We start from the raw sequence: 15,736 nt of genomic DNA, 5'->3' as shown, positions 1-15,736 counted from the left end.
TCAGTACGACGGCTGACATGGACATATGGTCACAAACTCACAACAAAATGCAAACTGAACCAAGAAATGGAGATAGCCTCGCTCTCTTCATAATCATACCTGACAAACCACACATAAGGCAATCCATAATGATAATACGATAATTTATTCACATGACGAAACAAGTCATAAATTAGGCACCCCAAAAGAAAACAAAGAACTACACCAACAGGCTACATGATTGTGTAACCTTCAAATCTTAACAATTTGAAGAACCAATGTGAACAGAAACTGTGAGCAGCAAGCTTCAGAGCATGAAGCATCCCCTCAACTCCTGGAAGAAACCGAGACAGAGCTCTCGAATGCAGACCCCATGTGGCTAATGACAAACCCATAGATCTTGCGCTTCAAGCACTCGATCTTCTCCTTGGTCCTCTCCTCCTCTGCAATCTTCCCTACTTGGTCCAACCAGTCGCTGATCTTCTTGAACTGTGAGAGGACATCGTTATGTGGCTGCTGTGCTTTCTCTTGCTAGCGACGTTCTGATCTTCGAACCGGTGGAAGCCCACATCCAGTGCCTCGTCCACAAAAGTCAGGAACCACGTATGCATCTCACGCCACAAGGACTTGGCAAGCTCAGCTGTCTCACTCATGCTCTCGGTGTTACTCCATGTGCACCTCAGTGGAGAGCTTGGTGCAACCTTAGACTGCACTTTTGCTGAAGCTCCATGTGTTGGCTTCTTCGACAGGCTTGTTCTTGGTGGTTCCACTGAAGATGCATTTGGCTTGTTGGTGCTCCTCGTCCGAGAGAAGGATCCAGTGGCACCGTTCAGCAGCTTGAGGACCTCAAGATCAGTGGCTAATGCAGCGCCAACCCAATGCTTAGCTGATTTCTCGAAGAATTCCTCTTCAGCCCCATTGGTCACCATAGACTCAGAGATGGTCTTCCATTTGAGAGTATCCTCGTAGACAACCAGGAAAAGATCGACTGTTGGAAATGGATTGGAGACCTTTGACGAAGTGCAGATTTCAGAGAACTTGCTGTAGGCAGAAATAAACAAGATATTATCACACCACTTTTCTGCTGAACAATAGGAAGAAATAAACAAGATATTATCGCACCACTTTTCTGCTAAACAAATGCACTGGTTTTGTTTTTAGAAAGGGAAAATATATGTGTCCAAATACCTTATATTCCTGATTACAGATTCAGAGACCAATGCCTCTTGCAGGACGTTAGCTGCAGCAGTTGCTGCTAAATCTCTCCTTTCAAAAGCTTCCTGAAATTCAGTAGAAATTATATTAGAAACTCAAGTCAAGTCAGGAACACTAAATGGAGACTGAGCCAATAAACTAGAGTTGCTTACCTTTCCAATTTTGGAGAGTTTATCAGGAAATGCATCCAATGGAATGCTGCCGTCAGACCATTTAGGATCGTGAAGTATAATTTTTGGAGCTGTGGTTTTTGCCTTTACTGAGGTAGATTCTATCTTCTTACGAGGCTTTGGCCTCTCATCAACAGATGAATCGTCATTACTGGATTGTTCCGTTGTAGCATCACTTAGTCGCCTCGACATTGCTTCCTGATGATAGAGACAAAGAAGAAATGTTTACTGCACAGGCACAAAACATTCTACTATTCACTACAAGGATACGGCTTTCTGTTGTACACAGGCAAAATGGGTTTATCCAACCATGCTACCTAATGATATGCAGAAAAAAAAAATCAGACTCTGAACCTGAAAATGACCAATATACCATTCTATATATATATATATATGTAGCTATATGTTTGAAATTCCAAACTAACTGTAACAGTTATGATCGTCGCACCATGTGCTTGGAATTTTCTTTCAATTAATTTGTAGTCATAGCACCAATTTTGCAAATTAAGCAAACATTGCGACAGAACTGTTCACAGTACATATCTATTTGAAAATGGTTATTACTGAAAGGATCAAATTTAACCATGGTTATGATTTTCTGAGCCAACAATTAAGGGTATACAGTCACTTCATACTTCAGTTTTTTTCCCAACAATGTTTCTTTGTCTACTATCCTATCCATATCCAACACCATCTAGCTATGTCAGATCTTAATTTGCATAACCAAATCTGACCAAGGCTATGATCCAATGAATCAAGTATGTGTTAGGTGATCTCCAACAATTGGCCCAACGGCCAATTGGACCCTTGGATCCGCGCCCTGATCGGGGGCGCCCAACCGTTCTATGGTTGGAGGACCTACCCGGACTCTTCCGCCGCACGTTACCACCGCCGTCGCGTGGGTTGTCTCCTGTCGTCGTGCGGGAAGGAGCTCCGCCGCCGCCTCATCGGCGCGCGGGGAGAAGCCGAGCCGGGCTCACCGCCTTGCGCGCAAGCCCGGCCGAGGGCACCGTCATAGGACCGCTCGACGGCGACGCGCTCACCCAGTGGGGAGCGCGCGCTCCGGCGAGGGGACCTGCGGTGGCACCGATCAGATCTAGGGTTTCGGGAGCTTCTCACCGCAGCGCGTGTGGGGATCAGGGCACTGTCGCCTAGACCGCTCGACGGTGGCGTGCTCACCCGCTGGGGAGCGCACGCGCCGGCGAGGGGGGCGGCGACGGCGCCATCACCTCTCTTCGCTCTCGCTCTTTCACTCGATCGCAGCTGCGCTGAGAGAGGAAAGGGAGGGAGTCGAATGAGCCTAGGGTTCGGGGATGGACGCCGCGCGCCGGTTTTGATCCGCCGAGGAGCGCGCTCGACCGTCGATCTGCGATGAACGGCCGAGAGCGAACGGGCCAGCATTCGGCCCAGGCAGGCGCGCGCGGCGGGCGGCTTTGCCGGCCCAAGCCCAGCGCGCGCGAAAGCAGAGCAAGCTGGGCCGTTTTGATGCTTGGACCAAATGAACAGTGTTCTACGAGTTTAAGTTTTATTCTTTTTTCAGAAGCAATTTTTGATGATATTTGTCTAGTTTAAAATCTCTGTCAAAATTTGAATCAATGGGATAATTTTTCAGAGAATAGTTGAGAAAGGTTAAATGCTTCTGAAAAATAGATAATGAATTTGTGAGAGCCGTCACCTTCCCCTCCCCTCATGGTTCGTGATCATCATTCCATTGGACCTCCACCTGACGGATTCCATTCCGTCTTAAGCGCATCGATGCATAAGCATGATGGAAATAAAGCAGTGTTGGCATCTCCTTCTCGAATTGCCCGAACTCTGCTTCCTTCTCTGCTTCCAATAGTGACTATTTCCTTGAGCGCCTCTGCATTTCTGCTGGGGAAAGACCACGATCTTCTACGAAGGTGTCAAATAATTGGATTACGAATTTACAATGAATGATATAGGGTGGCGCCGTGAAATGCCTTGACCAAACCTTGGCAGCAGATCGTGTCGACTTGATGCACGCGGCAAGAATACCAGCAGCGTCAGCACAGGGAAAAGCATTTGTCCAAGCCGGGAGAACTGAGGGGAGGAAAGAAGAGTTTGTTCTGTTGATCTCACGAACGGTCGAAAGACCGAGTCCACAGGAGAAACCCCACGTGGCGACTTGATCCGAGTCGCCAAATGAAACCTACGGTGTTCCCTCAAAAAAAAAATGAAACCCACGGTTGCCCCGCCCACCCACCCCCCTCGTGGTTACATAGCACTCATAAATAGGGGCTCTCCTTCCCCCCTCGGTACCCAATGAAACGAGAAAGGTTAGCCACATAACCCTAAGCGTCCGATCTAACTCGAGCGCTGAAGTGAAGGGAAGGCCGCCGCCTCCCTTGACCTTGTCGAGGGGATCATCAAAGTAGCGCAGGGGAAGCAAGGAGGAAGTCGCCACCACCAGGAAAACGTATGACTACGGGATACAACTTCACCGACACACTCCATCAGCGCCTGCATCATACAGGCATGGGTCATCGCTAATGGCTTCATCATCCGCCAACGAAGGTATAACCCAAGATCTAATTCTATGTTTAAGATTAATTAGGTAATCCTAATCAGAACTAGAGATCCTGTATAAGTGTATAATCCTAAGTAAATCCTAACAGAGTTATGCAGCCAGGCCCTTTCAAACCGAAATAGGTGTGGTCTAGGAATGGAGGTTGACATTGTTAAGAAAATAGAGGTGTGATCAGAGGTTGGGCGGACAGGGTACCAGTCCGACCAAGCTCACTTCTTCGAGATCGAGACCAGGGTCGTGTATTGTGTCCGTCATTGAAGGCATTGGCAACGGAAAGGTTGAAGGATTGGTTGTTTCTTTCAGCAGTAATCCTGGTGAGATTGAAATCACCAATGATAACCCAAGGTCCCTCAATGAGCGGCTGAAGATCAACAAGATCGCGAGTAAAAGTCGAGAGTCTCGGTGATCGGACAGTGCATAAACATTAGTGATAGTGAGGAAGTGCTCCGCAATGCAAGACACCGTTAGAGTATTGGTCAAGCTGCTGTGCATCGTTTGATCCCAGTCAGTAACAATATCACCATGGGACCCAGACGCAGGCACATAATCGAAATTTGCGGCAAAAAAAATTAGCTTTGAAAGAGGAGATGTCATCAAGCTTAGATTCTTTAACGATAATGTTACCATTAAAACGTCCGGAAGGCCGGACGCCTCGCTCCACTCACTGTCGCATGCGCCACACGTCTTAAAAAACAAAATCAACTCCAGCATGCCTCGCTCCGCTCCCGCCCTAACTCCTTCCGCGCTCCTCATCCCCTGCCGCAGCGCACCAACACCCGGCGTCCTCCCTACTGGGAGCCCCCAACGACCGCATATTCGGCGGCCCTATCCCCCACCCTGCCGAGATCCATGGAGTAGGAGCGAGATCTACTCACCGCGGTGCGTGTGGGGATCAGGGCACCGTCGCCCAGACCGCTCGACGGCGGCGTGCTCACCCGCTGGGCAGCGCGCGCGCCGGCAAGGGGGCCGGCGACGGCGCCATCACCTCTCTTCGCTCTCGCTCTTTCGCTCAGACCGCCGCTGCGCTGAGAGAGGAAAGGGAGGGAGTCGAATGAGCCTAGGGTTCGGGGACGGACGCCGCGCGCCGATTTTGATCCGCCGAGGAGCGCGCTCGACCGTCGATCCGTGATGAACGGCCGAGAGCGACCTGGATGCTGGCCCGTTCGCTCTCGGCCGTTCATCGCGGATCGACCGTCGATCCGCTTGTAGTTGACCCGATCGTTGGCCCAAAGCGACTCACGAAAGTACTGATGGACGGAGGCAGCGGCCTCAACATCATGTACACCAAGACACTCGACGAGATGGGCGTCGATCGATCGAACCTCCACCCAATCCGAGAGCCTTTTCACGGCGTCGTACCTGGTAAACAGGACGTGCCACTAGGGCAGATCGATCTGCCCGTCACCTTCGGGGATCAATCCAACTACAGGATTGAGACCCTCACCTTCGACGTGGTGGGGTTCCCCGGAACCTTCCACGCCATCCTGGGATGCCCATGTTACACGAAGTTCATGGCCGATCCCAACTATACCTACCTCAAGCTAAAGATGCCGGGCCCCCGCGGGGTCATCACCATCGGCACCTCCTTCCAGCGTGCCTACGAGTGCGAGGTCGAGTGCTGCGGCCACGCCGTGGCAACCGTTGCCTCCGAAGAGCTCGTTGCCCTCCAGGAAGAGGTGACCGAAGAAGCACCCGACGCCAAAAAGTCGGCCGGGTCATTCGAATCGGCAGAGGGTTCTAAAGAGGTCCTCATGGATCCCAGCGACTCCGAGGGTAAAACGGTACGCATCGGTACCACACTGTCCTCCGAATAGGAAGGCGCGCTCGTCGACTTCCTCCGCGACAACAAAAACATCTTTGCGTGGAAACCCTCGGATATGCCGGGTATCTCGAGGGTGGTCGCCGAGCACACCTTGAAGATTCGCCCGGGCTCTAAGCCAGTAAGGCAACGCCTACGTCGCTTCGACGAGAAGAAGCATAGGACCATCGACGAAGAGATAGCGAAACTATCGGCCGCCGGGTTCATCAAGGAAGTATACCACCCAGAGTGGTTAGCTAATCCCATTCTTGTGCGAAAAAAGAGCAGAAAATGGAGGATGTGTGTTGATTATACAGGTCTCAACAAGACGTGCCCAAAGGATCCGTTTCCTTTGCCACGCATAGACCAAATAGTCGACTCTACCTCAGGGTGCGAAACCCTCTTCTTCCTTGACGCGTACTCCGGGTACCATCAAATCGCGATGAAAGAGTCCGACCAGCTCGCGATGTCTTTCATCACCCCCTTCGGATCGTTCTGCTATGTCACAATGCCGTTCGGTCTAAAGAACACTGGGGCTACGTACCAGCGCTGTATGCTCAAATGTTTCAGAGACCTCATCGGGCGGACTGTTGAGGCCTACGTCGACGACATCATAGTTAAGTCCAAACGTGCCGACCACCTAGTCACCGATCTTGAGCAAACCTTTGTGAAACTCTGGGCGAATGGCATCAAACTCAATCCTGAAAAAAGTGTTTTAGGGGTCCCAAGTGGCATGCTGCTCGGCTTCATCGTCTCCAAGCGTGGCATTGAAGCCAACCCGGAGAAAATCTCCGCCATCGCAAGAATGGGCCCAATCCAGAATATAAAAGGGGTTCAACAAATCACCGGATGCCTCGCCGCACTCAGTCGATTCATCTCGCGCCTCGGCGAACGAGGTCTCCCCCTATACCGACTTCTGAAGAAAACCGACCGCTTCGAGTGGACGTCCGAGGCCCAGGAGGCACTTGATGAGGTCAAACAGCTTCTGACGAGACCCCCGATCCTGGTCCCTCCGAGCGACGGCGAATCCCTCCTGCTATACATAGCAGCCACCACACAGGTGGTCAGTGCCGCCCTGGTAGTAGAACAGGAGGAAGAGGGACACGCCCTTAGGGTCCAGCGTCCTGTGTACTTCGTCAGCGAGGTACTATCCGACTCCAAGACCTATTACTCCCAGATCCAAAAACTCCTATACGCCGTCCTCATCACCAAGAGGAAGCTACGCCATTACTTTGAGTCACACCGAGTGACCATCGTGACGTCGTTCCCCCTCAGCGAGGTCGTCCATAGCCAGGACGCCACAGGAAGAACCGCAAAGTGGGCGCTCGAGCCAATGGATCAAGGCATCACATACGCCGCCCGAACGATGATCAAGTCCCAGGTGCTAGCTGACTTCATCGCGGAGTGGACCGAAGTCCAGATACCGCTGGTTGTCGTCAATCAAGAGTACTGGACGATGTACTTCGACAGATCGCTGATGAAGAAGGGCGCCGGCGCGGGGCTGGTCTTCGTTTCACCCCTCGGGGTCTGCATGAGGTACATGGTTCGTCTCCATTTTCCCTCATCAAATAATGTGGCTGAATACGAAGCGCTCATCAACGGCCTACGAATCGCCATCGAGTTGGGCATCCAACGTCTCGACATCAGGGGCGACTCCCAGCTGGTCATCAACCAAGTCATGAAGGAGTCGAGCTGCCATGACGCCAGGATGGCTGCGTACTGCTAAGAGGTCCGACGGCTGGAAGACAAGTTCGACGGTCTCGAGCTCAACCACATCTCGAGGCGCCTCAACGAGGCGACCGATGCACTTGCAAAAGCCACGTCTGGTCGAGAGCCGGTGCCAATGGGTGTGTTCGCTAGCGATCAACACAAACCCTCGGTACGCTACGAATGGTCAGAACCGGCCAACGATGGCCCGTCAGATCCGGCCTTGGGGGCCAACCTACCGATGGCTCTGCCCGACCCCGAGGTCATGGATCTTGAAGTAGATCCAACAACGGAGCCCGACCCTCTGGATGACTGGAGAACACTCTACATCGACTACCTCCTCCATGACGTGCTGCCAGCAGACAAGACAGAAGCTCGATGGCTCGCACGTCACGCCAAGTCCTTTGTTCTTGTAGAGGGCGAACTCTATAAATGGAGCCACACCGGGATCCTGCAGCTCTGTATCCCCGACGAACAGGGAAGACTTCTCCTGAGTGACATCCACCATGGGGTCTGCGGTCACCATGCCGCGCTGAGAACCTTGGTTGGAAATGCATTCCGATAGGGCTTCTACTGGCCCACTGTAGTAGCCGACACCGAGCAAATCGTACGCACCTACGAAGGGTGTCAGTACTACGCTCGGCAAACTCACCTCCCGGCCCAGACACTCCAGACAATTCCCATCACGTGGCCCTTTGCGGTCTGGGGGCTTGACCTGGTTGGGCCATTCAAGAAGGCGCCTAGGGGCTTCACCCACCTACTTGTCACCATAGACAAGTTTACGAAATGGATCGAAGCTCGGCCGATCTCCATGATCAAATCTGAGCAGGCTATGCTGTTCTTCCTCGACATCATCCATCATTTTGGAGTACCAAACTCCATCATCACAGACAATGGCACGCAGTTCACCGGCAGGAAATTCATTCGATTCTGCGATGAACAACACATCCAGATCGATTGGGTGGCCGTCGCGCACCCCTGGACGAACGGGCAGGTCGAGCGCGCAAATGGCATGCTCCTACAAGGCCTCAAGCCTAGGATCTTCAACCGGTTGAACAAGCTCGGTGCACGCTGGTCGCCGAGCTTCCCGCAGTACTCTAGATCCTAAGAACAACTCCCAGCCGAGCCACCGGCTACACGCCTTTCTTCATGGTCTACGGTGCCGAGGCCGTCCTCCCGACGGACCTCGACTACGGAGCGCCAAGAATCAGAGCATATGATGAACAGGGAGCTGAGGCATCCCACCAAGATGCCATGGACCAACTCGACGAAGCCCACGACATCGCCCTCCTCCGATCGGCCAAGTACCAGTAGGTGCTACGGTGGTACCACGACCGACGGGTGCAGAACCGAGCCTTCAACGTCGGGGACCTTGTTATCCGCCTTGTGCAGAGCAACAAGGACCACCACAAGCTCTCCCCACCCTGGGAAGGGCCGTACATCATCACAGAAGTACTCTGGCCAGGCGCCTACAAGTTGAAAACCATAGATGGCAAGGTCTTCACAAACGCCTGGAACATCGAACATCTACGTCGCTTTTACCCTTAAATAAACGCATACTTTTCCTTATCAGTTTTCGGCCTTTACAAATCCCTGATCTTTAGTGACATCCAACCCATGCAAATTGCGAGGGGTCGGACCTCACTCAGGGGCTAATACAAATGATACAAGTGCGTTTATCTTGCAAACACTTCCTGTGTTATCTTTGCAAACATTCTCTAAGTTTTCCGTTCTTCTCATAACAAGTTCTAAGGGCTAGAATTACGGGAACAAAGTCTGAGTATAACTGGTAGGACTACGGGAAACCCACGCCCCAGCGGCTACGGCCTCCTTGCTCACCAGCGTGATCAGAGCTGTTTCACCCGCACTCTTAGCCTTCACAACCTGGGCCATGAGAAGGGTCGGAGGGCACCGAAACCTCTTCTACAAAAAGAGGAAGCTGAAAAACTGTTTGCCATAACAAAAGATGAAAATTTGTTCGTTTTTGCACAAATTCACCGCTTACAAAGTGATTTCATCACAAAAAGGACTAATGTACTCTTAAAATTCAGAGGACTATTCTCTCGGGGGCTCCCCCACAAACTTATTCAATTACAGTCTCTACATAGCTTTACTACGAGTACTACCGTTGTCGCCGTGTCATGATCTCCATCGACAACATCAGGGCATGAACATGGGCCAGTTCGTCTACTGCGGCCACCGTGCCACGCCCTCCATCGGTGACGTCTGGGCATGTACACGGGCCAGTTCATCTACTACGGTCGCCGTGCCACGCCCTCCATCAGCGACGTCCCACCGCTCTGCAGGATCCTCGAAGGCGCCGTCATCTGCGACATCGAGCACCACGCCGGTGACTATGGTGCCCCTCCACCGGGGCATCCGGGGACTACGCCATCGTCATCAGCCACAACCTCGATAATGGCACCTCCGCCAGGGCATCCGGGGACTACGCCATCATCATCAGCCGCAACCCCGACAACGGCGTCTGAACGGGGGACGCCTGCCACCGAAGGAAGGCCGCAACGAATGACGGCGAGGCCAACGACGCTCGGCACTCTCCAGTGCCCCTCCTCCTTCGACGGCAGCGACCCCTTCTCAGCTAAAGCGATCCGCACCATCTCATCTACGTTGGGTGACCTCCAGCTCGACATCACACTCCGTATTCATGAGCGGATCAGTGAGTTTCTCTCTCTCTGGCATTGCCCTCCCTCACTCAGGAACCGCCACGACGCACGAACGCATTCGGTGGAAAGAAGAAGAAAAGGTAGCAGCTAAGAGGCAGGCCAAGAAGTGGGACGAGAACTCCCCTCCCCCTCCCTATTTAAGGAAGAGGCGCGGCAGCTAAGGAAAGACGAAAGGTGGGGACAAAAAACTCTCTGCCTTCCCTTATTCAATGCAGGTGGGAAATCAATGCCGACGGGAATCTGAGGGGACGCACCGGAACCGACGGGACACGCTCTGGACTGACGGAATGCGCTCTAGTCAAACAAGACGTTATCAGGGCATGGCCCACCACTATCGCACACCGGGCGCGGGAATCAAGGCACACATGCATGCTGGCGAGCCTCTGCTTCCCCAGGCAGAACCACGGAACGATCCGATGACGGAACCCCTGCCTAGGGGGGCCCAACGGGCCACCCGGACCGATCAGACGGCCCGGGCAAAAACGACGAACCAACGACCGCTGAAAGATAAGCACCCCTATTTACTTACTTTGCACATCAATTTCATTACCAAGCTTCCGACCCCAGCAACGACAGGGGCATGGACATCGCTCAGGGGATGCCGAGGGTGTCTACCTGGTTAGACACCCTCTTCGCCCGACCCCTCCGTATGTTTAAAAACCAAAGGCGCGGTACGCGGGTGTAAGACTTTGAGTAAAACTGAACGAACCGCCAGACCCTACGCCCCAGGAGCTACGGTGTTTTTTGGTTCACCAGAATAAATCAAACTCACAATCCCTCGCATCCCCAGCCTCGGCATCCACCTTCTCAAGAAGGGCTCGGAGGGGTCCGCCTACAGAATCTCCCCTAAGGAGAAGCTGTCAGGTCACCCAAATCAATCAAACGGCTCGGATCGCCACCGAGATATAGAATCGAAAAATACTCATGTAGGTCGCACCGGCCCCATCACGAGACGTCGGGCTCGAACCCCGCATGAACACATTCGGTAGGAGCTTTCCGTCGCTCGTACCACCAAGGTAACATTACCGACCCCGCCTTCATTTCGATTAAAATTACACATTCAAACATTGCATATGCAAATCACTGCATCCCAATGCTTTGTGTCGCGTCACGAAACGGCAGTCGCCTCATTCGATATGAGCCGCAATAGGCCGAGGTTCGAAGGTCGGCCCGCAAAGGGCTCGAGGCTGCCTCGTGTCAAACAGAGCCAGGGAGAAATAGCTGAGACGAGCCCCAGCGGCCCTGCCCAACCCCGCTCAGAAGCGGACTGGGACATCTCAACCTTTTCTCGTTCGATTCTAACCCCGAGACAAACCCACAGAATCTCCACCGAGGAGAGGCCAGCGGGCCGCCTGAGCCTATCAAACGGCTCGGGAATCTGCCGGGAGGCGAGTTAAGAAGTTGTAGAGTGCCACCTAAGGGCTCTGCCGACCCCGTCAGCAAATGATGGACCCGGATTCCACATGAACGTACCCGTTAGCGAGCTCATTGAGCGCAACACTTGAGCAATTGAGGCAAGTGTCGTCAACTCAGCCCCTCCGGTTGCGAAAACCGAGGATGGGGTAACGCGCGAAATACGGCCGACCCCTATCAGACCCTAACAGGGCTCGGGCGCTCGAGCCGCTCGATTCAAGATCGAAAGACAGAGGTTCGAAGGCTGACCCGCAAAAGGTCCGAGGCCGCCTCGTGTCAAAACAGAAACCAGGAAGGAAACGTAGATGAGCCTCAGAGGCCTTTGCCCATCCCGCATTAAGACGGACAGGGTCGTCTCAACCTTCTAAGTTCAATCCGACCTCCTGCTGAGACCATAGATTCCCCATTGAGGGGGAATCTGTTGGAAGGCAGGACAAGGAGTGGCGAACTTATCAGGCATGTCATTCGAGCCACCGAGGCAGGTGACACCGCCCCAATCCCTCCAAATTACGAAGAATTGCGGACGGGACGAAACGTCACGAAATAGGCCAGCCCTCGACCAAATCCCCACAACGCGCGGGGGCTCGGGGAAGGCCAAGCCAGCGGTAAAGACCAAACGCACGGTCACACAGCGATCGCCAAAATCCTAAGTAAGGGGTACGAGCAAATACAAACGTAAGCTCGCTTCTCTCGCTCCGATCTCCAGTAACATCCGACCCCATCAACCACAAGGGGTCGGATCTCACTCGGGGGCTGATAAAGGTACTGGTACTTCCTCTCTTTTTTCGAAAAAAGTCATTACATCAGACCTCTTCCTCGCATCAAGATTGGCGGCAAGGTTCGGGGGAACAGATTGGTATAATCACAAAGAGCCCACGCCCAGACGGCTACGGTAATTTTTTATCACCAGTACAATCAAAATTTCCCCTAAAAACCTCGGGCCCTACGGTCTTAACAAACGGAACGGTCGATCGCGTAAAACTTTTTCATCGCAAAAAGGGAAGAAGGTAAGATCAAACAAACAAAACAAAATTACGAAACAAAATCACGAAACTGGTCCCAGGACATGAAAGTACCGACACTTGTTCATATATTACATATAAGTATTTATCAAACTAACTACTTCCGCGAAGGGAGAACCTCTTCTTTCAGTCGGTTCGCCAGGTTCCGAGCGAGGGGAGCTATTGCCTTCTCCATCTCATCCAGCTCAGCATCTTCATAGACAGGCGCGAAGCCTTGGCTCATTACCTCCAGGTTGATCTTCCCAGTCTAAGAAGAAGACCCGGCGCCTTCGGAGGGGCTTCTTGGTCTCTGGTTTTTTCTCCTTCCTCCGACATGTAAGCCCCGCTCCCCTTGGTCTATAAAAGGAGGGGCAGGGCACCCCGCTAAAGAGGGCCTGATCGACACAATTCAACAGCATACCCACATACTCACGGCCAAGCAGACACCAAGCTCTTGGTGTCCTTTCAACCCTTTCCATCAGAGACCTGGGACCAGTCCCTCTCTCGATCGTTTGTACCCCCTACTACGAACCACTTGTTCAGTGGGTTCGACTCGGATCTGGGGGAAAATAGATGTCTCTAAATATATATACCTTTCGTTCCTGAGAAGTGAATCACAGATCAATGCCCTAGCTGCAAGGATTGCTTCTGTGTCTCTTATTTCAGTAGCTTCCTTCTAAATTTGGTAAGGAAATTGTATATTAGATAGAAACTCAAGTCAGGAACTCCGTATGAACGGAGATTGTGAGGCCAACAACAAATTAAACTACAGCTGCCTACCTTTCTGATTTCTGATGAAATCCTTAGTCGTCTCGACGTTGCTTCCTGACAATAGCGACGACGAAGAAGTGTTTAATCAAAAGGTGCAGAATAGTGTATCCTGAACAAGGACACCAATACTTTCTGTTGTGATTCTTCCAAAAAAAAAAAACTTTCTATTGTGCACATGCAAAATGGTTATCCAGCAGCCATACTACCGAGTAAAATGGAGAGAAAATAACCACAACTATGAACCAGAAAATGACTAATAATACACGATTATGTCACACTATATGTATGTTTGAAGTTTCAAACCAATTGTGTAATAATAAGTTAAAATCGTAGCCAGGACGTTTTATACCGGTATAAAGAAAAAAATCAGCACCTTCCAATTAATGCGGGATTTCGGAACAAATTCAAATTTAAATAAATTCAAGTTTAAACAATTTCGGCACCACGTTCGGACCGGAGCTTTTCTCCATGTATGTAATTTGTATTTGTAGTCATAGGTAGCACCAAAGTTTTAAATCTCGGGCTACAGTGGATGCTATAGCCGGATATAGTGCCGAGGCAAAGCAAATGCTAGGATAATCAAAATTTAGCGCTATGAGATTTTTGGCGCTAATAGCGGGCGGTAAATTGGCTAAATGGAGAAGACTTAGCGCCGGCTAAGCAGTGAAGTATGCAAATGGGCTGAAATGAACATGGGTTTCTCAAGATCTCGTCACATCGGGGGCCGAAAACAGCCATATAGGAGGGACTGGAGTATAGATCTGCCAAAGGCCCAAAACAGCCATGCATGAAAAGCACCGGCGATTTGGGCGGCCGGCGTCGACCGGCTCGCGGACGGCGCGCAGCGCAGTTGCTGGGAGTGACAGCAATCGCCGGCGGGCTGAGCAGTGGAGGCCGCTCGGCTGGGGGCCGTCCTGATCGTGGGCACGGGTTGCTAATGCAGGCCGGCGGCGACGGGCTAGCTGCTGCTGGGCGTGGATGGCGGGATCTGATGTGTGGTGTTGCCGGCGTTGGTGACACAGACACCATGGCCGAGCAGGAGTGACAACCAAATTTGCAATTTGAGAAAGGGAAAGGTCCAATTTTCATACCAGGTGCTTGGAGGTCGCCGTTCTTGGAGTGCCCCTGACCGCCGGCGTGGCTGCTTTTCCGGCAGAGCGAGGGGCCCGCGAGGCAGCTTTCACGGACGACGACGACGTCGCCCCCGGCGTGCGGATGCCTCTGACCAGCCGCGGGGCGCTTTTTCCGGCGAAGCGGGTGGGAGACCGCGCCAGCCAGGCGGCGGGTTTCACGGACGACGACGACGTCGCCCTGGTGGGCGTGCGCGTGCCCCTAACCGCCCGCGCCCTCGGCGCTGTTAGTGTTTTCCCAGCGGAGGGAGACGGAGACGTCGCCCGCCGCGAGGTCGCGGCTTTCACGGACAACGAAGGCGGCGGGGACGCGAACGTGAGCCGACGGCGCTTGACTGGCGGCCCGGCGGGGTCGGCGGGACCGAGGGCGGCGACGGTCCTCTTGACGGTGGTGGTTTCCTCGTTGACGTTGGCGGCGTTGGGTGCTGAGGTGGGCTGTGGCCTGTGCGGTGGCGCGCTTCGTCGGCGGAAGCAGTGGCAGTCGAGCGCGATTGCGCGAGGCGGTGCCGGTGGTGGTGGAGGTGGGACGGCGAGCGGGCGAGGTGCGGGCGACGGCTGCTGGTCGATCTGCTTTATAAAATGAAGCAGGTGGGTCAGGTCGTTCAGGTGGTGTTTGTTACGCGAGGCGAGCGCTCCTTCATTTCCTGCATGCGTACTACTGTATATAATGTAATGTCAAGATCGAAGAATTTACTATGGAAACTCAAACGGCTCGAGGTGAAAATCAGACATTTTACTACAATCTGTATGTACGTACGTAACTCTCCTGCGTGTTTGAAGAAAACAAAAACAAAACTTCAGGATATCTATATCATAATCTGCACAAATAAAGAATATGAAAGAGCTTAATCTACTGGATCATTCCCAGGACCTCTGTTCAATGTTAAAAACTGCATTGGACCATCCAACATTCACTGGCACGGAAGCTCCACCCAGCTCAGGATCAGCAATCATCAGTGTCCTCTCTTCGTCTGATGAATTCAATAACCATTAATATGGCGACAAATCCAACCGGTGAAGGACACCATACGGCCACGGCAGTGTGCAATTCCATTTCATTTAGCTGATAGAAAAAATTCTAAAAGAAAACAAAGAAAGTACATTAGCCCAAAAACAACCAAAGGAGAGTTAACTTCTAAACTTTTTACCTAATGATGATCATGAATCAACTACAGATTACAAATATAAACTACTACCATTAAATGCTTCACTAGTCAAAATATGTTCTATAGATCTTTTCTTGAAACGCTAGTATTGAATGCCAATTATGAGGACATAGTAGTAGGGTCCTCACAAATATCAACGTTTAATTTCAATGCT

At 52.1% G+C, this 15,736-nt stretch overlaps 1 pseudogene; it reads right to left on the bottom strand.

The window, feature by feature from the left end:
* Nucleotides 1–200: 200 nt before the first annotated feature.
* On the bottom strand, nucleotides 201–15,370 carry LOC136487910 (uncharacterized; annotated as a pseudogene).
* Nucleotides 15,371–15,736: the final 366 nt, after the last annotated feature.

This window comes from Miscanthus floridulus, chromosome 10 (assembly GCF_019320115.1).
Source record: "Miscanthus floridulus cultivar M001 chromosome 10, ASM1932011v1, whole genome shotgun sequence".
In the NCBI taxonomy this organism is placed as follows: domain Eukaryota; kingdom Viridiplantae; phylum Streptophyta; class Magnoliopsida; order Poales; family Poaceae; genus Miscanthus; species Miscanthus floridulus.
Note: the sequence above shows the minus strand (reverse complement) of the source record. Positions and strands in the feature narration are given on the sequence as shown.